At 43.8% G+C, this 26,056-nt stretch overlaps 1 protein-coding gene across 2 annotated transcripts in view; it reads right to left on the bottom strand.

The window, feature by feature from the left end:
• Positions 1–26,056, bottom strand: part of OSBPL2 (oxysterol binding protein like 2) — a 101,871-nt gene that overhangs the window by 65,966 nt on the left and 9,849 nt on the right. For both annotated transcript variants that reach the window (XM_029070422.2, XM_039912831.1), the window contains exon 2: positions 7,054–7,141. The gene's annotated coding sequence lies outside the window, so the exon portion shown is untranslated. The remainder of the gene's footprint in view (positions 1–7,053; positions 7,142–26,056) is intronic.

The raw sequence follows: 26,056 nt of genomic DNA, 5'->3' as shown, positions 1-26,056 counted from the left end.
CATCAGTTACCTCATCTGTCAAATGGGAATTAAGACTGTGAGCCCCATGTGGAACAACGTGAATACCTTGTATTTACCCCAGTACTTAGAAGAGTGCTTGGCATATAGTAAGGGCTTAACAAATACCATGATTATTATTATTATTCTCCGTGCCTCAGTTCCCTCATCTGTAAAATGGGAATTAATACTGTGAGTTCCATGTGGGACATGGACTGTCAAACATGATTAACTTATATCTACCCCAGTACTTGTACTGTGCCTGGCACAGAAAAAAATGTGGTATTTGTGAAGCACTTACTATGTACCAAATACTCTGCTAAGCACTGGGGTAGATACAAGACAATCAGATCTGACACAGTCCGTGTCCCATAGAGGGCTCACAGTCTAAGAGAATGGGAAAACAGATATTTAATCCCCATTTTAAACATGAGGCAACTATTCCAAACAATGGATGTTCTTCTTTTAAAGGAATTCTCCAGGAATGGAAACTCCCTTCTTTGAGCCTTCCTCTGGAATCTTGACCCAGTGGGGGCAGTTGGTACCAATGCAATCTTGACGCAAGTTTGCATCTCCTCAACATGAGGCCACTCCCTATCGGGTAGATGATTCTTTTGCAGGGCTCAGGAGTGGGAGGAAGCAGAATCTGGGATATGGGGGGAGGTCAGTGTTGGCATGGCTCCTCCTTCAACCCCCTAATTGCCTTCCTTACTGTCTCCAGGGCTGCTGCCGGAGCAGAGACCCCCAGCAGCGAGGAGGGAGGGAAGAGGGTGTTGACCTTGGAGAGGAAGTGACTGTGCAGCTGCAAGCTCACCCACTCACAGATGCTGCTGCTGCACAAATTGGAACAAATCCGGCCCAGCGGGAAACAGGAGAAGCAGAATGGCCTAATGTTAAAGCACAGATCTGGGAGTCGGAAGGTCCTGGGTTCTAATCCCTGTTCCTCCACTTGCCTGCTGTGTGACCTTGGGCAATTCACTCAACTTCTTGTGTCTCAGTTACCTCATCAGTAAAATAGGGATTTTACTGTGAGCCCCATGGGGGACATGGAGTGTGTTCAATTGATTAGCTTTTGTCTACCTCAGTGTTTAGTTCAGTGCCGGGCACATAGTAAGTGCTTAACAGAGACCATAACAAAAGGAGGAAAACTCTCCAGAAATTGGGGGTGCATCTCGTTCCAAAATCCTGGGGGTAGGGGAAGGGGGAGGTGGGGAAGGACTCTACATCTCCTTGGAGATTGAGCCTCGGGCAGCAGCCTCACTCACTGGGTTGAGTTCTGCCACTGTTTGGGTTTCAGTTCCTTATCTGATTTAGATTGTTTCTCTGCATGAGTCAGGCCACTGCTAATACTGTATTTAATGCAATGCTTTGCAAATTGTTAGAGATTACACAAGATTAACCAGGAGCCATGATAGCTCTCCCCCAAACCCAAATCTCCTATCTTCAGCAGTTTAGGTAGAATGGATTTCTGCTCCTTTTTTCAATATGTTGTGACATTTAATTCTGTTCAGGGGCCAGGCCCTTTTCCAAAAGGAGGAGGATATAAAAATCTCCCCAGATAGTGAGGTTGATTGAATTTGGGGCTACTCATAGCCCACATGGATTGTGTTGTTGTTGTTATTTATTAACCATTTTTTTCTTTCACCTTTCAAGTGCTCATCGGCAACGTGATAACAATCTGTTCCCTGATCTGCCGGAGGAAACTATTTTTATTTACTAATCCACCACATGGATGGAGATGAGTTATGAAGAGCAGCCCAAAATATCTTTTTTGATGGTTATAAGACTTGTACAATCTGGACTCAAATTTTGTCCTCCAAAATGATTCTCATTACTATAAACCTTTAACACGGTGGCTTTGTTTCAGGATTTTCAGCTCTGAAAGTCCCACACAAAGCACCCTTGGTGCCCTACAGATTTATTTGGCACAGCCTAAATTGGAACCAAAAAACAATTTACTAAGCTGATATGTGGAAAGCGAAAACAGAGAGAAAGAAATGAAAAAACACACAGGGATGGAAAATAGGTTTGAAGATGAAATTTACAAAATGTGGAAAAGTCAGCAAGGAGTAGCGACCCCGGACAGAGAAAGAATTCCTCAGAGTCAATAGAGAAAGTTTTGTCTCATCACTGGGGAAACTGTGTGATGGGAAACGTGGAAGTATGAGTTTTTCTGGAGCTCAGAGTGAGGCAGAAATGGGCTTCTGAGAAGAGTAGGCTCATGTGGGCTGGGTACGTGTCTACCAACTCTGTTGTACTGTACTATCCCAAGCATTTAAGTATGGTGGTGTTCTGCACACAGGAAACATTCAATAAATACCACTGACTGACTGATTGGAAACAGAGGTCTAAGACTAAGGAAGGAAAAAAAAGGCAGGAATAAAAGACCCTTAGGGAGAGATAGAGGAAGCCAGACACAAAGACACATTTGCATTTATAGAAGCGCTATGAAGCACAGAGAAACACTATCACCTAGTGGATGGAACATGGGCCTGATAGTCACTAGGACTTGGGTTCTAATCCCAGCTCTGCCACTTGCCAGCAGTATGACCTTGGGCAAGTCACTTAATTTCTCTATGCCTCAGTTACCTCATCTGAAAAATGAGGATTAAGACTGTGAGCCCCATATGGGACAGGGACTGTGTTCAACCCAATTTTCCTGTACCCACCCCAGAGGTTAAAATAGTGCCTGGCACAAAGTAAGTGCTTAATAAATACCCCAATTTAATGAATAGCACTCACTCAGAACTCAGCGCCGGGCAGTTCAGGATAGCGGCAACAAGTAAGTGGAGAAGAGATGAAAAGCAGCACCGTTCCTCAATCTCCCTGCGGTCGCAGTCACAACGCAGCAACTCTGGCCATAGGAGTGTTGGATTTTTCCCTGAAGGTTTCTGGAGCAGTCAGGAAGTCATATTTACTGAGGGCTTACTGTGTACAGAGCACCGTACTAAATTCTTGGAGCAGCCACCCTACAGGAAGCTTGGCTCACTTCCCTTAGCCGCAGAATCAGCCTCAGTAGTGGAAGCACTTAGAACAGTGCTCGACCCAGAGCAGGTGCACCATAAACACCATAAATACTATTGATTCATTGATTGATTGCCAAACTCTGCTAAACTGACAGATCACATGCTCCTGAAAGGAGCCAGATATCTGATCAGTAAATTCATTTCAGTCCAAGCACTAAAAGGAAAGAATGCAGAAGCACCGTGGCCTAGTGAGTAGAGCACAGGCCTGGGAGTCAGAAGGACTTGGGTTCTAATCCTCGTTCTGCTGCTTGTCTGCTGGGTGACCTTGGGCAAATCACTTAACTTCTCTGTGCCGTAGTTACCTCATCTGTATATTTGGGATTAAATATTTGGGATTAAGAATGTGAGCTCCATGAGGGACATCGACTGTGCCCAACCTGACTATTTTGTATCTACCCCAGTTTTTAGAACAGTGCATAGTGAGCACTTAACAAATGTCATTAAAAAATGGCATCACAGTTTTAAATCCAGGTTTCCAAACATGTATTTAATAAACAATAATGTCTTTATGTCACACCTCAAATACACATTCAAGAAAAAGAAATCAAGAAAGCCAGAATGTTCTTTTGGAAATAGATGTGATGCCAAGGTGCCATCAGACTTCAACCTAATTGAAAGGTGCCAACCTTCTCTGCAACTTTCCCTCCCTCTGCTCTACCCCCTTCCCTGCCCCACAGCATTTGTGTATATATGTACATATTATTCTATTCATTTTATTATGTATATATATCTATAATTCTATTTATTTATATTGATGCTATTGATGCCTGTTTACTTGCTTTGATGTCTGTCTCCCCACTTCTAGACTGTGAGCCCACTGATGGGTTGGGATTGTCTCTATTTGTTGCTATATTGTACTTTCCAAGCACTTAGTACAGTGCTCTGCACACAGTAAGTGCTCAATAAATATGACTGATTGGATGAATGAATGAACTCTGAGACCTGGACTTACTTCAGTCACTCATCTCTAGAGTACTTTCTTCTCCCTACTACCCCACTTACATACCACATTCAAAGTTAAATGCTAAGATGGGATCATAGGCCTGAAACAAAGTCCATAAGCAGTAAAGCTGGGCGTTTTACATCACTCCTTCACTAGGAGAGACTTATAAGGAAAAAGGTGGACAGGCCAGCCAAGACTGGAGCAGCAAGACTGTAAACAAGAAAGGCAGAAGGAACATTTTAAAAATTCTTCTGGCATAGCTATGGGCAGCTGGGAGAGAGCAGCAGACAGATCAACTTAGCGAGATGGAATTAGAAATACAGTGTTTCTCTTAGAGAACAGCCTTTCAGACAATCATTATACCCTCAAGAAAAGCAAAAACAGTCCCCAGGCACTGCAGGAGTAAGGGGACAGAGCAGTAAGGAACATTCTTCAGATGCACATTGTTAGAATCCAGCAGAATTTGGGTTTTCCTTGAACTGGATTTGGGGTTTCTTCACTACATGCTCATAAATCAGGCTCACTTCCAGTCACCTTATATTTATAAGGATTGAATAAAGGAATGGACCTAGAAATTCCACTCTGGATAATAATAAATTATTATTGTTATATTTGTTAGGAGCTTACTATGTGCCAAGCACTGTTCTAAGCACTTAGGTAGGTACCAGCTAATCAGGTTGGACAGAGCCCCTGTCCCATATGAGGCTCACAATCAAAGTTGGAGGGAGAAGAGTTGTTGAATCCCCATTTTAGAGTTGAGGAAATTGAGGCAAGGAGCAGTTGGGACTTGCCAGGGTCACAAAGCAAGCAAGTGGAAGAGCTAGGATTAAAATCTAGGTCCTCTGACTCTAAGACCTGTGCTCTTTTCACTAGGCCATGCTGGTCCCCTTAATCCATTTATCAAGCACCCGATGGAAAGAATTGTGAGCCTAGAATTAGCTATATCTTCCAGCTATAGCTGCATATATTGAAAATGTCACTACAGGCAGACTGCTAATATAGAGTATCTGTGTCAGTATCATCCTATGTGTGATACATATCATATACATATCATATACATATTATGTATATATTTATATTTATGTTTGTCTCCCATGTTACAGGGTAAACCTGTGGGTGGGGAACAAGTCACTTTAACATTCTGCACTTCCCAGGAGCCTAGTACAGTGCACCATAACAAGTGGGGCCTCAATAATCAATCATATTTATTGAGCACTTACTCTGTGCAGAGCACTGTCCTAAGCATTTGGGGGAGCACAGTGTAACATAATTGGTAGACATATTCCCTGCCCAAAGGAGCTCACAGTCTAGAGGTCTGTAATAATAAATAAACGACCACAGCTATATATATCTGTTCTCTGGGGTAAGCAGAAAGTAAACCTAATCTCCTGGAAGGAGTTTCCAGTCTTTCAAGCCACTAAGGAATCATGAAATGCCTGGTTGTTCCACCTCTGAGTGCTTCCTTTTGTGTCCCCTAGCTATATAGACCAGTGTATATAGTCTCTAGAAGTGAGCTGCAGTGACTCCTAGGCCACACTCAGAGAAACTACTGGTCTCACACTTAGATCAAGAACTGGGAAGGAGAAAACATGCATAGTATCTCCTAGGCGCTTAGTGCAATGTGCTGCACACTGTAAGCACTCAATAAATGCCATTGATTGATGGATTCACAGTTCTGCCTTTGGTAGTGGAATATTAGATGAGGCAACTTCTCTTAGTTTCACAATCTCTCCCTCTCAATCTTTCTCCCTAACTCTCCTCCCCTCATTCCTCCCCAGTGCATTTAATGAAGTAAACGAAGGGCCTCAGAGAGTACTTGCACTCCTTAAGTACCCAAATTACTTCCAAGGAGTACAATGGCCTGAAGGAAAATAGAACCCATGATTACTTCTACTTTTCCTCTGAATGGACTGTTGGGAGTGGCAAAAGCCTTTCTTCCCAGTACCATTCAGTCCTCTCCCCTAAGGTCTTAAAATTGTCTCCTTAGGTTAAAAGGAATTAACTCTCTGATCCCTGGAGAAGCACCAGGACAGACTGGTATAGTCTGGGAGGAAGTGAAATGACAGAAAGTTTCCAGACATGAAAGTATCACTTCTCAAAAGGAATCTCCTCCCATCCCAGTTTACCATAAATTGGAGAAGCAGCGTGGCTCAGTGGAAAGAGCACGGGCTTTGGAGTCAGGGCTCATGAGTTCGAATCCCAGCTCTGCCACTTGTCGGCTGTGTGACTGTGGGCAAGTCACTTAACTTCTCTGTGCCTCAGTTCCCTCATCTGTAAAATGGGGATTAAGACTGTGAGCCCCATGTGGGACAACCTGATTCCCCTATGTCTACCCCAGCGCTTAGAACAGTGCTCGGCACATAGTAAGCGCTTAACAAATACCAACATTATTATTATTATTATTATAAATTGGTAAAATTAATTCTACCTTTGGCGGACTCCTTTTCCAGGTTCTGACCCCACTGAAATGTAAGATACCGAAAAAAAACCCAGAAGGGGCTAAATTCTAAATCATATATTCTGGCTAGTCCCAGCTTTCTCCAGGTGCCTGTAATTCTCTTCTCTTTGGGTTGTGCTTCCAACAAGTTGACATAATCCCCATCAGAATCCCCTTGGATTTCATTTCTCCTTCCAATTCTTTCCCAGTTGTAGCTGAATAGGGAGAGGAGTAGCCAAAAGAGGATAGTAGGAAGGGAAATCAGATTTAGTTCGTTTCACTGAAACTCTGTTGGAGCAGACAGCCTAGATTCAGAGAGCCTCCTCTGTTTACTCAATGGAGAAATGAACTGCAGAGCAAGATAAGTGTAGAAGAGGAAAGGAGAAAGAAAAAACCCCTCCAAATTAGGCAGGAACAAATGTGTAGAAGGAATAAGACCCAGGAGCAAGGCAGAAAGCGCTGCTAGGATGAAAAAGTGCTAGATATTTTTTCAATAACTTTAATACAGGAGAGGATCTATTCACAGGATCTGACCAAGAACCAACACTAATTATTCCTTCTTTCTTCTGGAAAAATGATGGCATCAGAATCAACAAAAGACAATCATGTGCCACTTAGTTAAATAAAAACAAACAAAAAAACCCAGATACCTTCTGATTGATTTTCAAATACCTGGCCTCCCACACAGGAAAATCCAATTTCTCTTCAACTCTTGTTAATTTAGCAGCTGTCCTTTACCTGAAAGGGGGAGAAGAGATAACCGATATCACCCTTCAATGAGTAGCCTGTAGAGTGTGCCCTCTGGGACTGTGGGCAAAGAACATGTCTGTTAAATGGTTATATTGTACTCTCCCAAGTGCTTAGTACAGTGCCCTGCACACATAAGAGCTACATAAATACAATTTATTGACTGATTGATCCCATGCTTTCTCAGAGCCACAGGGGCTATCAGATTGGTCCAACCAGGCTAGTTGGAATCTCGTTAGTTAATGGTTTCAGAATGGGCTGCTTCTGCTTCTGCCATCCAAGACCCTCACTACCAGACTGCATCCCTCTGCAGGAGAGTAATAGACGTGGCCCCCTGTCAGGGAGTCTGACCTCTGGGATGGACAGAACCAGCCCTCTTCTCGGGTCAAACCTAGTCCCCTTAGTAACTCTTGAGATTTCAAGATTGACCCAAATTCTGGGATTGAGGAAAGGGAGGTGCATGACAGAAATTATGGTATCCTCTATAGATGAAAAGCAGCCTGGCAAAGTGAAAAGCTTGGGAGTCAGAGAACCTGGGTTCTAATCCCTTCTCTGCCACTTGCCTACTGTGTGACCTTGGACAAGTCACTTAACTTCTCGGTGCCTTGGTTTGCTCAGCTATAAAATGGGGATTCCATATCTGTTCTCCCTCCTACTTAGTCTGTGAGCTCCCATGTGGGGCAGGAACTATGCCTGACCTAATTAACCTGTATCTACTCCAGAGTGTAGGGCAGCACATAGTAAGCGTTTAATAAAAGTAACAAATAGTAGCAATAATAATAAATGACATTTATTGAGTGCTTATGATGTGGAGAGCACTGTGCTAAGCACTTGGGAGATGATAATAATAATAAACCTCCCTACACAGTAATATAGGATGGTTTTTCCAACATTAACTTTTTATCCTAGGTGGGTTATGCTCCACGTTTACATGGTTTCAGGAGGGATCTGGGGCTAGAACCCAAATGTCCTGGCTCTCAGGCCATTGTTCCTCCACCCCCCCCGCCAAGCTACCCTGGGAAAGTCTACAGTCACCCTGGACAGTACATTCTTCGAGGGGTCTGAAGACACTCCAGTGCTCTGATGAAGAGCTTGAAGACAAACCCTTCTTTTAAATATGATAATGGGTCTCTCACTGCCATGCCATTTAATTCCTCTGTGAATCCCTTTCCCCCCAACTCCATCTTTCTGACTCATCCTCAGGCACCTTACTGAGTCAGTCCTGTCTCTGCCAATGCATTATTAGTTTGTGCATTCCATGTGGTGGCACAGGTGCTAAATGATACAATGGAGGAACAGAAAAGTGTCTGTAATTACGGGAGCTGTGAAGCTGAGTCTAATAGGAATCGTGTATTGCTCCTTCCTGCCTATTGTCTCTTTCTCCACCTCCTGATTTCCTTCCCAGGAGGCAGTGAGAAGGTGCTCTCTTTCCTGTTTTCCTTTTGCCAATATCTTTCTTGAACACAAGGAACACTGTCTATTGAGTGACAAGCCTCTGGCTTGCTGCACAGCTCCTGTCATCTGTGGGTCCCTACTGAAGAGGTTGGAGATTGGTTATCCTTTCTCTGGTTTAATTAGCAATTATGGAATAGCTGTTTTGGAAGCATTTATCTCTCTCTCTCTCTCACACACACACACACACACACAAAATGAAGATGGGATCTGGTGTGGGGTGTTGAGAAGGCAAGGTACTATTTATTGATGCTACCTTAGCTCTGTGTCTGTCAGAAATGTCAGAGTATAAGTAGGTGGGAGATAATTCCTTTAACTCCTCACTTGTCTTCATCCCTAGATTTAAAGAATAGATTTTCTGTGGAAAAGAAAGTCCAGTTGGTTAGGGATCCTAAGTCCCTCATGTAGTCAGTCAGACTGTTGATCAGTGTCTGCTGTGTGACCTTGGGCAAGTCACGTCACTTCTCTGGGCCTCAGTTACCTCAACTGTAAAATGGGGATTGAGATTGTGAGCCCCACATGGGATAAGGACTGGGTCCAACCCAATTTACTTGTATCCACCCAAGTGTCTAGTACAGTGCCTCACACATAGTGTTTAACAAGTACCATAATAATAACTATAATAATAATGTAATTATTATTACTATCATTGTTATCAATAAGGCATTCAGACACTAAACTGTTTGTTTAATAATTATAATGGTGGTATTTGTTAAGTTCCTTACTATATTGAGCACTGTATTAAGCACTGCGGTAAGGAATATGTCTACCAACTCTGTTGTATGTACTCTCCGAAGCATTTAGTGCAGTGCTCTGCACACAGTAAATGTTCAGTAAATACCACTGATTGGGGTAGATACAATTTATTGAAGGTGGACAACAGTCCCTGTCTCATAAGGACTCATGGTCTAAGAGGGAGAACAGGAATGAGGAAACCGAGGCACAGAGAAGTTAGGTCTCTTGCCCTGGTCGCACAACAGGAAAGTGGAAGAGCTGGTATTAAAATCCAAGTTCTCTGACTCTCAGCCCTGTGCTCTCTCTCCACTAGGCCACACTGCTTCTGCATGCAAAACCCTTTGAGAAATACCATGGAGAGTTACAGAGGAAAAACAAAACATGGCCTCTGCACTCAAATAATTTATAGTCTAATGGAGGAGACAGATACCCAATTATGTGAGTAGATATGGCAACTGTGGCAACTTCCTGATGTGCTTTGTGATTTAGAACAAAGACTCCACCTTTCCAACTGGAGTATAAAAATCCTAACCTCGCGTAGCTGAAAAGGAAATCATGAGGTTCGGTTTATTCATCACTTTTCAAGTTGCTACTTTATATTCACAGTTCCTCATTCTCCTACTTTCCATCCTCGTTGTTCCAGATAAAAAGACCCATCCAGGCCGATGAACTTATGTAAGCAATGTGAATTGAAAGCTGTAGGTCTGAGGGAAAAAAAAAATTGGATGCATGAGTGTTGTCTAGATGAACTTCTCCCCAATTTCTTCTTACTGAAGACTTCTCTCTGGCCCCTGACTGATTCTCCTCCAGGGTTAATTCTTAACTGTCCCCATCCCTTGGGGCCCCATAACTGGTGCTTTTCCCCAATGCTCTCGAGACCTCACTTTCCTCCAACACAGCCCCTACTCCTGTCCCTCCCAAATATCCCCTCCATTCCCATTCCTTCTTCTTCCCACTCTCTTCACCTAGTTCCACCTCTCTGCTTCAGTCACCTCATAGATACTCAATCTGGTACTTAAAGCAAGAACAGAGTGAGAGAAAATTCAGTCTCTGTTCTTGGCTCTGCTTTTATCCTGGAGATATTGAATGCATAAATCCATCTCCTGCTAGTTCTCTTAAGCTTTTGTCAGTTTTTCTGTTTGCAAAATAGTGATAACAATGATGATGATGATGGCATTTCTTGAGTGATAAATGTGTGCCAATCACTTTGCTAAGTGCTGGGGTAGATATGGGTAGGTACAGATCAGACACAGTCCCTGTTCTACATGGAGCTCAAAGTTTAAGAGGGAGGGAGAGCAGAGATCTCCTCCCCATTTTATAGATGATGAATATGAGGCACAAAGTAGCTAAGTGACATCCCCCAGGTCACAAAGCAGGCAAGCGGTAGAGTCAGGACTTGAACACCGGTCTCCTGACTCCCAGGCTCAGACTCTTTCCTCTAACGCTTATGGATTTAATTCATTGTTTTAACTGGAGTTTAGAAAATCTCAGGCACCTTACTGAGAACCTGTGGGTGAAAACTTCTACAAGAAGTCCAAAATGCTTATTAGTAATAGCTAGAGTCAATCCAGAGTCAAAAAATAAATTCATCATATGATGGTGCCCTCCAGCAGCATGTAGCATATAACGATTCTAGAAATATGCTCTTCCATGTTCAGATTTCATCTGACTGACTTGTTCTCAAGCAGTGGCCTACTGGAAAGATTATGGGCCTGGAAATCAGAAAATCATGGATTCTAATCTCGGCTCCACCACTTGTCTGCTATGTGACCTTGGGCAAGTCATTTAACTTCTCTGGGCCACAGTTACCTCATCTGTAAAATGAGGATTTAGACTGTGAGCCCTTCATGGGACAGGGACTGTGCACAACTCGATTTGCTTGTATTCACCCCAGCACTCAGTACAGTATCTGACGTAGTCAGCATTTAACAAATACAATTATTATTATTAATATTAATAATCCTCATGTGATTTCTGTTTGGGCCCTTGCATAGTTTAGTCATCTAAGAGGCAAAGGAGAGACAGATAAATGATAGAGCAGTGAGGAGTTGCCACCAGCCCTGGACATAGTCAATCATCAAACACAGGATACTAAGGACAGTATTTATTACTGAGTGCTAAAATCTGGGGTAACTATGACTCAGACCCAGTCCCTATCCCCAACTGGGCTCAGAATCTAGGAGGTAAGGAGAGTAGGAATCTTTCCCCATTTTATAGTTGATAGATGTACATTTTATAAATATGTGCTCTGCACAGAGAAAGCACTCAATAAATATTAATTAATTCATTCATTCAATAGTATTTATGGAGCACTTACTATGTGCAGAGCACTGGACTAAGCGCTTGGAATGTACAAATCGGCAACAGATAGAGACAGTCCCTGCCCATTGACGGGCTTACAGTCTAATCGGGAGAGAAAGACAGACAAAAACAATAGCAATAAATAGAATCAAGGGGATGTACATCTCATTAAAACAATAGCAATAAACAGAATCAAGGGGATGTACATCTCATTAACAAAGTAAATAGGGTAATAAAAAATATGTACAAATGAGCGGACAAGCACAGTGCTGAGGGGAGGGGAAGGGAGAGGGGGAGGAGCAGACGGAAAGGGGGGGAGAAGGGGGCTTAGCTGAGGGGAGGTGAAGTGGGGGCTAGAGAGTCAGCAGAGGGAACAGAGGGAAAAGGGGAAGCTCAGTCTGGGAAGGCCTCTTGGAGGAAATGAGCTCTCAGTAGGGCTTTGCAGAGGGGAAGAGAATTAGTTTGGTGAAGGTGAGGAGGGAGGGCCTTCCAGGACGGCGGGAGGACGTGGCCCAGGGGTCGACGGTGGGATAGGCAAGAACGGGGGACGGTGAGGAGGTGGGCGGCAGAGGAGCGGAGCCTACGGGGTGGGCAGTAGAAAGAGAGAAGGGAGGGAGGTAGGAGGGGGCAAGGTGATGGACAGCCTTGTAGCCTAGAGTGAGAAGCTTTTGTTTCTTGTGGAGGTTGATAGGCAACCACTGGAGGTTTTTGAGAAGGGGAGTGACATGCCCAGAGCGTTTCTGCAGGAAGATGAGCCGGGCAGCGGAATGAAGAATAGACTGGAGGGGGAGAGACAGGAGGAAGGGAAATCAGAGAGAAGGATGACACAATAATCCAGCCGGAATATTATGAGAGCCTTTACCAGTAAGATAGCCATTTGGGTGGAGATATTATAAAGGTGAGACCAGCAGGTTTTGGTGATGGATTGGATATGTGGGGTGAATGAGAGAGCCGAGGCAAAGATGACACCAAGGTTGCAGGCTTGAGAGACAGGACGGATGGTTGTATCATCCACAGTGATAGGGAAGTCAGGAAGAGGACAGGGCTTGGGAGGGAAGATAAGGAGCTCAGTTTTGGACATGTTGAGTTTTAGGTGGCGGGTAGACATCCAGGTAAAGACATCCTGGAGGCAGGAGGAGATACGAGCCTGAAGGGATGGGGAGAGGACAGGGGCAGAGATGTAGATTTGTGTGTCATCTGCATAGAGATGATAGTTGAGAAAACTGAGGCCTAGTGAAGTGACTTCCCCAAAGTCACACAGCAGGCAAGTGGCAGAATTGGGACGAGTGGCCCAGCTGTCCTGATTTCTGGTCTCATGCCCTTTCCTCTAGGACACACAGCCTCCCTGTCCTATCCCATCCCATCACTGCCCTTCCCCTTCCCCCAGCCCCATTACCGCCTGCAAGAAGTGATGTGATTAAGGAAGGGATGTGATTATTAAGTATGGTTGTGACTGGTGTCCGTGAAAAATAATGACCTTCTTTCACGTGGGTTTGAAATTTGAGGATTAGCTCTCCTGCAACACTCCAGGGTTGGTTTTAGAATGGAGTTGTCTTTTGCATTCAAATCAGGTACCACTGGATAAGCTTATGCAAAAAATAAAGCAAAAGAGTTTGCGGAGGCAGATCTTTCTTTATTCATTCTCTCCCTCACTTCTCTGCTCACTATAGGTGGGGCTGAGGATAGCTCAGAAGAGGAGGAAGGATAGTAGTAAGAGTATTCATTAAGCACTTACTTTGTGCAGAACACTGTCCTAAGGGCTGGGAGAGAATACACAGGAGGGAATTAGACATGGTTCCTGTCCCTCTGGGGGTTCCTATTTAAAGGTGGGTGAACATGCCCAGCCTATGTAGATGCTGAAAACCAGCCAGAGTCATAGATTCATCTAGATGGAAGGGATCTCAAAAGATCAGGTACTTCAGTCCCCTGCCTCCCAACCGGCAAATGCTTGCATCACCCATGGCAGATGATTATTTCTTATTTTCTTCAAAATCTACAGGCTGTAGGCTCCAGAATTTGCCTTGGTGCCATTTCCAGTTTTTTCACCCTGACAAGAAGTTCTTCCTTCTGCCCAGCTGAAGTCTTGCTGCAATTTAAATCCATATCATTAATTCAATTGTATTTATTGAGTGCTTAATGTGGGCAGAGCACTGTACTTAGCGCTTGGGAAGTACACTTCATTTCCTCTTGGAGGGTCTCATGGAGGGTCCCAACCATGATGAAGGTGAAAGGCACACTAACATTAACAGTTGGAACTTTGTAGAACTAGCCATTGCTTTGCAAGGACATTTTTTCCTTAGCAACTTTGTTTTTATCTTTAGAATACATTATTGCTGGAAGAAATTCTGGGCAGTTAAGGCTAATGTGGCCCCACTGAACTTCAGGCTTCAAGCAAATAATAGTAGTAATAATGGTATTTGTTAAGCACTCACTATGTGACTAGCACTGTACTAAGCATTCGGGTGGATACGAGAAAATCATGTTGGACACAGTCCCTGTCCCATGTGGGGCTCACTGTCTCAATGTCCATTTAACAGCTGAGGTACCTGAGGCCCAGAGAAGTGAAGTGACTTGTCACACAGTGACAAATGGCTGAGCTGGGGTGAAAACCCATGACCTTCTTACTCCCAGCCCAGTGCTCTATGCACTACGCCATGCTGCTTCACAAATGGCCCCAAGCTCTTCAGCAGCTGGGGCAGATTGGCTAGAAAAGCCAACTCCATTTCTCTTTGTTTAAAAAGGAGCCTTCTCAGTACAGCCGGTCCTATCTGAAGAAGGCTTCTTATCACAACGAGAGCAGCTGAAGGAAAGGGAGTTGGTTTGTTCCAGGAGACTCTCCCACTGCAGCCCCGATGGCCAAAAGTTCAAAATCCCACTGGTCAGCTCACCTTTGCCCTGGTGCCGATCTCAAGTAGAGATCAGAGCAAGGCCCCACCCCTGCTACTGCAGGAACTGGTTTACACCCTGTTTTTCTCGGAAGGCAGGATTGGCAGGTGACTCGAAAGCAGTGTACTTGGGTTGGGACCTCCCTTTTAGGGTTGCTAAAGCAGCAATCTTAGGAGGCTAGAGATGACAGTTCTGGTATTAACTCACTGTTGCCTGCCAGTTAGCTGAGGGCCTCGCATGGCTTGGCCAAGATTTCTGCAATTCTTCTTTTCCCGAGGTATTTAGAAGGGGTGTTGGGATTTTTGCCAGGTATGGTAAGGTTCAGACATTTTATTCCAACACCTGCCTCCCCCTCCTTCACAAGAATGGAGCAAGGACAAATGATATCTAGGAAAGCACTGAGATTTCTTTGCAGAGCAGGTGATCTGGAACTGTGAGTGATGATGCAGTCTACTTCTGCAGGCTGGTCACGGAGCTGGTCACCAGGCTGGCTTTCTTCCCAGGAGACTTCCTGGCCCACCTCACTCCACTGCTCCCTTCCTCCCTCCCTCTTCTACCAGTTATTCATCCTGCCTCTCTGCCTGGAACTCTCCCCCCTTCCCAGTTTAACAGTCCTGCTCTTTTCCATCACCAGAAACCTGCCTCCCCAACCCTTCGAGGAAGTTTTCCCTAACTAACTGCAAGTCACATGGTAATTTTCTTCCAGTCCTATTCTGTCTGAACACATGATCAATTCATGGTATTTCCTGACTGTTTCGTTATGCACAGCATTGTACTATATGCTTGGGAGAGTAAAGTACAATAGAATAGGGAGACATAATCCCTCCCATCATGGAGTTTACTATCTAGCACGGGCGAGAGCCCAAAATTCTTTCGGCTCCCTCCTACCCACTAATCCAATTGCACATGTTCCAGTGTTTACTCATGATATAAATACTGGAGCAAGATGGCCTATTGGAAAGAACATAGGGCTGGGAATCAGTGGACCTGGGTTCCAATCCCAGCCCTGCCAATTGCGTGCTGTGTGACCTTGGATAAGTCACTTAACTTTTCTGTGCCTCAGTTCTCTCATCTGTAAAAGGGGGATGAAATACTTGTTCTCTCCCTCCTACTTAGACTGTGAGCCCCATGTGGGGCAGGGGCTGTGTCTAATCTGATTAATTTTTATTTACCCCTGCACTTAGAACAGTGCTAGACGTATAGTAACTGCTTAACAAACATAATAATAATAACAATAATATCATTAAAAATGCTTTAGATTTGTTTAACCTTTGCATTGTTATGTATGTCCCATGGTGTTTTTTTAGCAGCCCTTGAGGGCATCTTTCAGACCGGAGGCTCCCAGAAGGCTGGGAAGATTTGCCTGTTGAACACATTTTGTCTAGCACCCCGCAGAGAGCCAGGAACAGCTGGGTGCTATAGAAATGTTTCATGATGATGTTCCTGGAGCTTTTATTTAGCTCGTGTAAAAAGGAGTTAGAATTCCTGGTTTCTGCCAATGCCTTGCTGTAAGACTCTCAGTAAAGCCCATTCCCCTGCCCCCTCTTTAAAGAGGGTGACATTTGTTCTATTTGAAAGCAGCTCTGAGATGCCAAGCGGTTGGCACTCTTTTCATCTGGCACCATATGTCCACCACCCTTCACCACCTTCCTGTCCAGGCCGGCAGGCGCTGCCCTCTCTTCTCACTGCCAGATAATCCTTCCCAAGCTAAGAGAAAAAATCTTTCCTTGTTATTCACTGAAATGACTCTCCCGTCTGCAATGGCAGTGTGGAAGTTGCTCTTAGAAAATCAATCGATTGTACTTACTGAGTGCTTACTGTGTGCAGAGCTTAGGAGATTACAATGTAACAGAGTTGGTAGACATGTTCCCTGACCACAGTGAGCTTACAGTCTTGAGAGGGAGACAGACATTAATATAAATAAATTAATTACTGGTATGTATATAAGTGCCATGGGGCTGAGGGAAGGGTGAATAAAAGGAGCAAATCAAGGCACCACAGAAGGGAATGGGAGAAGAAGAAATGAAACTTAGGGAAGGCCTCTTGGAGGAGATGTGCCTTCAATAAACTTTGAAGTTGGGGAGCGCAATTGGATATGAAGAGAAAGGGCATTCCAGGCCAGAGGGAAGATGTGGGCGAGCGGTCGGAGAAGAAATAGAAGAGATACAGAAACAGAGAATAGGTTAGCACCAGAGAAGCAAAGTGTGTGGGCTGGGGAGGAGAGCAGCGAGGTGAAGTAGGAGGGGGCAAGGTGATTGAGTGCTTTAAAGCTGATGGTAAGGAGTTTCTGTTTGATGCGGATGTGGTTGGGCAAACACTGGAGGTTCTTGAGGAGTGGGGAAATATGGACTGAATATTTTTGTAGAAAAATGATCCTGGTAGTCAAATGAAGTATGAAATGGAGACAGGAGGCAAGGAGGTCAGCGAGGAAGCTGATACAGTCATCAAAGAGGGATAGGATAAATGCTTGGATTAACATGGTAGCAATTTGGATGGACAGGAAAATGTGGGCTTTAGCTATGTTGTGAAGGTTGAACTGACAGGATTTAGTGACATATTGAATATGTGGGTTGAATGAGAGAGATGAGTCAAGGGTAACACCTTGATTTAAGGCTATAGACTTGTGAGACAGGAAGGATGGTGGTGCTCTCTACAGTGATGGGAAAATCAGGGGGAGGACAGACTATAGGTGGGAAGATAAGGAGTTCTGTTTGGAACAGAAAAATGGGAGAAAGCAAATGAGTGGGCAGGAAGATGGCTGGCAGCCAGGAGTCAAGGCCTCTGGAGATGGGCTGGGAGTCGGGATAGGGATTGGGATGGGAGTCAAGTCATTATGTCATTCAAGTACATAATTTTATGAACTCATTATGTCGTCAATTAATTGATGGTATTTATTGAGAGCTTCGTTTATGCAGAGGTCTGTACTAAGTGCTTAAGAAAATACAATACAACAGAGTTGGTAGACACAATCCCAGCCCACAGGGATCTATAGGGTGAGATTAACAATAAAGTAGATGAGGGATAGGGGAAATTGTAGAGCATAAGAATATTTATGGAAGTACTGTTAGCCTGAAGGGAATATCACAGTGCTTCTGGAGTACCCAGCCAAGTTCATAGTTGACGGAGAGGGGAGGGTGGAAGGGGGAATTTAGTGTTTCGTCTGGAAAGGTCTCTTGGAGGAGATATGATTTTAGGCAGGGAGAGAGGTGGACTCTCAGATATGAAGTGAGATGGAGTGGCAAGCCCAAAATAGATTGTGGGCAAGGGGTCAACAGTGAGACAGATGAGATTAAAGTACAGAAGGTAGGTTGGCATTAGAGGAGTGGAATGTAAGGGCTGGGTTTTAGTAGGTGATCAGTGATGTAAGGTAGGAGGGAGAGAGCTGATTGAGTGCTTAAAGCCAGTGGTAAGATGTTTGATGAGAGGGTGTACAAGAAACACTTGGAAGTTTTTGAGGAGTACAGAGAGTATAGAATAAATGTTTTTTCTATGTATAGCTCTTGTGTCTTTTTGGCCTTATGCCTCAGTTTTCCCTAGAGTACCAGGGGGCAGGAGTTCAGGAGGAAAGGTCCCGGAATGGGAGTTGACAGCTGGAGTCTAATTCCCACTCTGACCCAGGTGTGTGGAGCAAGCCTTCCCAGATGAATCCTATCTTCTGGTCGTCTCAGTCTCTCTAACCCCTGTAGACATCTGAGAGGAGCTGGTCACTTTTGGGAGTGCAGACACCAGATTGAACAGCAGGTCCTAGGGCCCACAGCTGTCTGAGGTCATGGAAGAGACACTCTCCGGGTTCCAACTTAGTGCACCCCAAGATTCTCCAGTAGTTTGCTACCACTGTCCCCTCAGCACTGGAAAGGCTCAAAGCATTTGGGGTTCAGCTAACTGGTTCTAGACAATCAATCATAATAATAACAATAATTGTGCTATTTAAGCACTTACTATGTGATAAGCACTGTACTGCACTCTGGGATAGACAGACCATGGGATGCATGGTCTAGAAGTAGTGTGGCTTAGTGGAAAGAGCACGGGCTTGGGAGTCAGAGGACATGGGTTTTAATCCCAGCTCCGCCTCTTGTCTGCTGTGTGACCTTGGGCAAGCCACTTAACTTCTCTGTGCCTCAGTTACCTCATCTGTAAAATGAGAATTAAGACTGTGAGCTCCACTTGGGACAACCTGATTACTTTGTATCTACCCCAGTGCTTAGCACAGTGCTTGGCCTCTAGTAAGTGCTTCACAAATACCATAATTATTATCAGTAGTAGTAGTGAGGGAGAACAGGTATCTTTTCCTCATTTTACAGATGAGCAAACTGAGGTAAGAAGAAGTGAAGTGACTTGCCCAAGGTCATACATCTGGCAACCTGTAGAGCTGGAATTAGAACCCAGAACACAGGTCTTGGGAGTCAGAAGGAACTGGGTTCTAATCTCCTGTGTGACCTTGGACAAGTCCCTTAATTTCTCTGAGATTCAGTTACCTCAACTGTAAAATGAGGATTAAGACCGAACCCTGTGTGGGATGTGAACTGTGTCCAACCCGACTATCTTGTATCTACTAGCATTTAGTACAATGCATGGCATATAGAAAGCACTTAACAAATTCCATTTTTTTTTTTAAAAAAAAAGCTTTGAGTGGAAAGAGAGACAAGGAAGCAAAAGAGAAAACTGAGCCAGGAACTACAAGCATAAAATACAACAACACAATGAGACACAGCCCTTTTGTGTGCCCAATGGGGCTGGGACTGTGGATCTCTGACTGACCTTTTCATTCATACACACATCCATTGGTGAGTTTCACCATCGGTGGTGTCCTTTTCAAAAATGAAGGACACCTATACATATGTTCCTTCCTTTAGCTCCTCTGTTAAATTGCAACCAATAAAACAGCTTCTGGTTCTTTGATAACTCCCCACAGTCCCAAACAGAACTCTACACCCAAAGGAGAATCGATACAAACAACTGACTAGCTGACTAACTGACTGACCGGTACCAGGAAAACCTGTCCACAGATTGGAATTGCATTAATCATCTGACAATCTGAGGGTGGCTATTAAGAAGGAAGTTCTGATATATGTCTTTGGCCAATCCCTTAAATCCCAGCCTGGAGTTTCTCACTTTAGCTGACATGATCCTAGCTACTCCCGTGAGCACCCAACCAATTTGAGCTCCCCATTCTTTTCTCAATAGCCTTTTAAGCCGCCTGGAGGAGGAGTGGCTGACTTCCTATAAATTTGGGAAGCAGTATGGCCTAGAGGAAGAAATGCAGCACTGGGAGTCAGGAAACCTAATTTCTAATCCCTACTTGACCACTTACCTGCAGTGCGACCTTGTCTGTGCTCTATGTCTGTTTCCTCATCTGTGAAATGGAGTTTAGATACCTGTTCTCCCTCCTGCTTAGACAGTGAGGCCCATGGGGAACAGGGACTGTGTCTGATCTGACTGCATTATCTCTACCCCAGCTCTTAGCATAGTGCTTGGCACACAGCCATGCTGATTACATTCCACAGTTATTATTAAGATTTTATTATTGTGATGGAAATAAATAGAACATTGCAACACAGATGTTGCTTGTTGCATCTTATGTTTGAGCCAGTTTTTACTGGCCTCCATTTTATTTTCTTGTTCCCAGCTAGTAGCGATAGGCATCACCTGTAGGGCTGCAATAAGACTGGAAAGTGAGCTAGAGTGGTGCCACATAAGGAAGGTTACTGGAACCAGAGTACATTCCTCAGTCACCAACTCCCCATTCACACTTGACTTTTCAATCAATCAATTGTATTTACTGAGCACTAACTGTGTACAGAGCACTATATTAAGAGCTTAGGAGAGTACATTATAACAGAATTGGTAGACACATTCTCTGCCCATAATGTCTACATTATTTTGGATATGGCTTCCTGCTGCTTTTTTTCCCACCTCAGTGGTATTTATTGAGCACTTCCTGGGTGCCAAGCACCATTGTAAGTTCTTGGGAAAATATAATAGGTAGGTAGGAAGGTAATAATAAAAATAATAACAATAATAACTGTGGTATTTGTTAAGCAGTTACTACGTGCTAGGCACTGTACTAAGCAGTGGGGTTGATGCAAGCAAATCAGGGTGGACACAGTCCCTGTCCCACATAGGGCTCACTATTCTTAATCCCCATTTTACAGATAAGACAACTGAGGCACAGAGAAGTTAAGTGACTTGCCCAAGGTCACACAGCAACTATATGGTGGAGCCAAAATTAGTGCTCTATCCACTAGACCATGCTACTAGGTAGACATGATCCCTGCCTAGAGAAGCAGCATGGTGCAGTGGATAAAACATGAGCCCAGGAGTCAGAAGGTCATGGGTTCTAATCCAGACTCTACCACTTGTCTGCTTTGTGACCTTGGGCAAGTCACTTCACTCCTCTGTGCCTCAGTTACCTCATCTGTGAAATGGGGATCAAGACTGTGACTGGAACATAGTAAGTGCTTAACAAATACCATAATTATTATTGTTATTATTATTATCCCTGCCCACAAGAGCTTACAGTCTACAGTCAGTGACTACAGCCTCATGAAGAGGAAGGTAGAATTAGGTGTGACTGAGGGATGGGAGACTCAAACCTTTTTCTCCTTTGGTTATTTTAAAAGGAGTGTCTGGTTACTTTCCTGCTGGCAGTGAGTGGCCCCCCATTGGCACTCATCTCTGGGCGGGCACCCCAATGGCAGTCATTTCTGGGCAGATGTCTGGCTTTTAATCTATGCACATTGTTCAATCTCTACCCTAACATGCCTGTGCTGAAAACAAGGCCAATCTAGCCTCTTTAGGCATTTCAAGAGCCCTAGCCTGGCTGGATTCCCATTCTCTGCTTGTCTTTGCTGAAAGGGGACTTGGAGGTGGTTTCCCACATCCCCATGAATTGATTCCATCTCTTTGTGACAATGACAAATAGAATTTAGCCTCCTGATCTTCCTCACAAGGACCAGCTGGAGCCAGTAAACATGTGCTCAATACTTTCTGGCTTAAATGAATGCTTCCTCCGAAATGCCAGCCTTCCTCCTGCAGGGACCCAATATGAATTAGAAAACTGAATTTGGTTTCCCGGTGGTGAGAGAAAAGAGGTTAAGAGTGATCTTTCATTATTAGCAGCAGAGGGATCCAAAGGATGTGGCTGATTAGAACTATCTCATCAAAATGCATGAATCATATTTGATCTTTAACCCCCAGCTTGTTTGGCTTGGTCCTGGGGACTGATGATATTGGTTCTCCTGTGGATGGAGTTTAGACAGGAGGAGTGAGTATGGGTTGACGCAGAGCCCCACCTACCTTGAAGTTCATTGACTCGAATCTGACCAGTTGGCAGCACTAGACCAAGCCAGTGACATAAGCTCAAAAAATGAGGGTGTTGGAAAGGCTCCCAACATACATTCCTTCTCCTGCACTCCCAGTGAGGGAGAAAGACTGTGAGTCCCTCAAGGGAGAGGATCCAGATCTCATTCCCATCTGTATACTCTTTCCTAGCGTTCAGAACAGTGCTCGGCACACAGGAAGCACTGAATAAATATTATTTCTACTATAACTACTAGTAGCTGAGTTGGAACTAGAGTGGGCTGAGGAGGCACAGTAATCATAGGTGCCAGCTGCCAGGAGGGGCAAAATTTGGGACTCTCAAATGAGTCTTAAGACCAGGGCCCTTTTTAGAAGCTGGAAGCACCCCCTTCCTTCCCACACTGAGCACTGTGTTCCCTAAAAAGCCTCTGAAGTGTTGGCTGTTCTTTAGGAGAAAAACCTCTTAAGAGTTAGGAAAGCTCTTCCAGCAGAAAGAGCTAGAGTAGATCAGAGTAGCAGTACCAGAAGCCTATTTGTAAATTGTTTAAATCATACCCACAAATCAGTCATTTGGTGTTTTGTAAAATCTGAAAGGTTGAATCTTGATTATTAAAGTAACACAACCAAACTACAGGCTCGTGAATTGCTAAAAACATCTAGTCCTGTAAAAATAGCAGTGGCTGAAGCTTTGGATTGGAAACATTTTGCACTTGTGCTTGATTTCTTCCTGAGAGCAAGTGGATTAAATGTAGGAAAAAGATCAATCAGGTCTATTTATTAAATGTCGAGGGAGCTGAGGGCTTGCAAAAGTACAACAGCAGAACAGCAAAGCATGTTTCCTGTTCACAAGAATCTTACCATCTAATGGGGAATCAGACATACAGAAGTACCACTGCAGGAGCAGAACAGTACTTAGTTGTATTTATTTGTATTCGGTTTCATTTAGTTGTATTTATTAAGCACTTACTGTGTGCAGAGCACTGAACTAAGTATTTGGGGAAGTACAATACAGCAATAGAGAATGACAATCTCTGCCCACAATGAGCTCACAGTCTGGGGAGGTGAAGGGGACTGAGGAGGAGAGACAGACATCAGTACAAATAAAAAGACATCAATATAAATAAATAAAATTACAGATGTATATATAATTGCTGTGAGGCAGAGAGACGGGGAAAGAGCAAAGGAAGCAAGTCAGGGTGACACAGAAGGAGTGGGAGGTGAGGAAAAGTGGGGCTTAGTCTGGTAAAGCATCTTGGAGGAGACGTGCCTTCCGTAAGGCTTTGAAGGGGGGGAGAGTGATTGGCAGATTTGAGTAGGGAGGGAGTTCCAGGCCAGAGGTAGGACGTGGGCCAAGGGTCAGCGGCTAGACAGATGAGATGGAGGCACAGTGAGAAGGTTATTACCAGAGAAGCGAAGTGTGCGGGCTGGATTGTGAAAGGAGAGAAGTGAGGTGAGGTAGGAGGGGGAGATGTGACAGAGTGCTTTAAAACCAATGGTGAGGAGTTTTTGTTTGATACAGAGGTGGGAAAGCAACCACTGGAGATTTCTGAGGAGCAGGGTGACACATCCTGCACATTTCTATAGAAAGATGATCCAGGCAGTAGAGTGAAGTGTGAACTGGAGTGGGGAGAGGCAGAAGGTCGAGAAGTCAGCAAGGAGGCTGATGCAATAATCTAGGAGTGATAGGATGAGTGACTGTATTAACGCAGTAGAAGTTTGAATAGATGGGAAAGGGAAGATTTTAATGATGTTACTGATGGTACTTAGTACAGTGCTCAGCACTCAGAAAGTATTCAATGAATATCACTGGCTGATTAGAAAGAATTAGGGTTAGATAGTACAGCAAGTATACTAGGATAAAATATCAAAATGAATCAGGCTAAAATAAATCAGGCTAAAAAACTGAATGTACAACTAAATACACCTCTACCCATAAGGACTGAGGATGGGTGGTAAGCACATAAATGCTAAGACCGCTTGCAATTGTAGATGTTGGGAATTAATCAGGGAAGGCTTCCACAAAGAGGTGGGAATTTAGCAGGATTTTATGAAAGTTGTGATTTTTAAAAATACAAAATAGGAGCAGAAACAGCCTCATTATTTTGTAATTGCATGATTAGAGCGTGAAAAAGGTAATTCTAATCTGTTAACTTGGAAATTTCAGCATTAGTGCATACCACAGGGAAATGAAACATTTAAGGGATTCATGTTTTGGGCAAGAAATCAAATAAGATAAAAACTCTTGCAACCTATATAAAAGTGACAAAGAATTCAAGCCAAAGATAAAATTTTAGAACACTTGCAGATTCTTTCAGTTGAAATCAAACCGTGGGTAGAATACAGAATGAGGATATACAGGTAAAACTGTTGAAAGTGGATGAACTGGATTTTGACGAAACTTAACTATGTCAAAGTTAGAGTAACTCATTATTTATACACTTTATAGAAAACAGAAATTGGCATGTTGGTTAGCAAATAAGAGCTAATTGGGTTAAAGGGGATCACATTTTTAAAATGACAATACAGGGAGAGTGGAAATTGCATTATATTGAAAAAAAATGTAGGCAGTATGAACTACAAACATATTCCACATTTGGAAGAAATGTGTTATTACAGCAATACCTAGAATAGTTTTGCATTTGTTTGTCAAAGAAATACCGGAATCAAAAGAAACAGCATGTACAATGAATTCCAAATAAATGCAACTCATATATGAACAGATACCCAAATACTACCTCAGCCCTTAAGTATTCACTAGTGCTGAGGTGGTGGTTTGTTTTTTTTTGTCGGTATTTGTTAAGTGCTTGCTATGTGCAGAGCACTATTCTAAGCGCTGGGGTAGATACAGGGTAATCAGGTTGTCCCACATGAGGCTCACAGTCTTAATCTCCCTTTTACAGATGAGGTAACTGAGGCACAGAGAAGGTAAGTGACTTGTCCACAGTCACACAGCTGACAAGTGGCAGAGCCGGAATTCGAACCCATGACCTCTGACTCCCAAGCCTGTGCTCTTTCCACTGAGCCATGCTGCTTCTCTAGGTTTATTTACTCTACCATTTAAATATATATTCTCTTATCTATCTTCGAATTCTCTAACTTTCATGTGTTTTACTTCCATTAAATGCTCTCCAGTGCTTAGTACAGTGCTCTGCACACAGTGGCATTCAATAGACACTACTGATTAATGAGCAATAATTTACATAGAAAAAAGAAGACAACTGTAGATATTTAAAAAGCAGTCATGATGTTGGAGACTAGAAAGAATGAATGAAAATAGAATTGATTGGAGTTTACAACACTAAATGAAGTGAAAGAGGTTTATTTTTTCATCAGGCACAACTGTCCAATTAAGTTTTTATCACACCAGATTGATGGCATTTTTGAACTTAAACTCACAGCTCTATGCAGAGGTCAGCAACTTTGTTTTCACCCCAAACAATTTAAAGATGAGAAGGGTGAGCAAACGAGGTTAGTGGATGGAAAATATTGACAGAAAAGGGTTTTCGTTTTTCATGAAGTGGTATCAAGATCAGGTGAGGATAGAAAAAAAGAGGGCAGTTCCCTGAGGATAAGGGCAAAGCCTTTTCATCATCATTATCAATAGAACTAGCTAATCAATTAATCAATCAATCAATTGTATTTATTGAGCACTTACTGTGTCTAGAGCACTATACTAGGCACTTGGGAGAGTACACTATAACAGAGTTGCTAGACCTCTTCCCTGCCATTCCTTTACCCAGGAACATTTATCTCTCTCTTCTCTCCTCAGAGTCTGGCACAACTGCCCAGTCTGTAAGTGAGAAGCAGAGTGGCTCAGTGGAAAGAACCCGGGCTTAGGAGTCAGAGGTCATGGGCTTGAATCCCGGCTCTGTCACTTGTCAACTGTGTGACTATGGGCAAGTCACTTAACTTCTCTGGGCCTCAGTGACCTCATCTGTAAAATGGGGATTAACTGTGAGCCTCATGTGGTACAACCTGATTACCCTGTATCTACCTCAGCGCTTAGAACAGTGTTCTGCACATAGTAAGCACTTAATAAACCCTAGAGAAGCAGCGTGGCTCAGCGGAAAGAGCCCGGGCTTGGGAGTCAGAGGTCATGAGTTCGAACCCCAGCTCTGCCACTTGTCAGCTGTGTGACTGTGGGCAAGTCACTTAACTTCTCTGGGCCTCAGTTACCTCATCTGTAAAATGGGGATTAACTGTGAGCCTCTTGTGGTACAACCTGATTACCCT

This window comes from Ornithorhynchus anatinus, chromosome 8 (assembly GCF_004115215.2).
Source record: "Ornithorhynchus anatinus isolate Pmale09 chromosome 8, mOrnAna1.pri.v4, whole genome shotgun sequence".
Taxonomy (NCBI): Eukaryota; Metazoa; Chordata; class Mammalia; order Monotremata; family Ornithorhynchidae; genus Ornithorhynchus; species Ornithorhynchus anatinus.
Note: the sequence above shows the minus strand (reverse complement) of the source record. Positions and strands in the feature narration are given on the sequence as shown.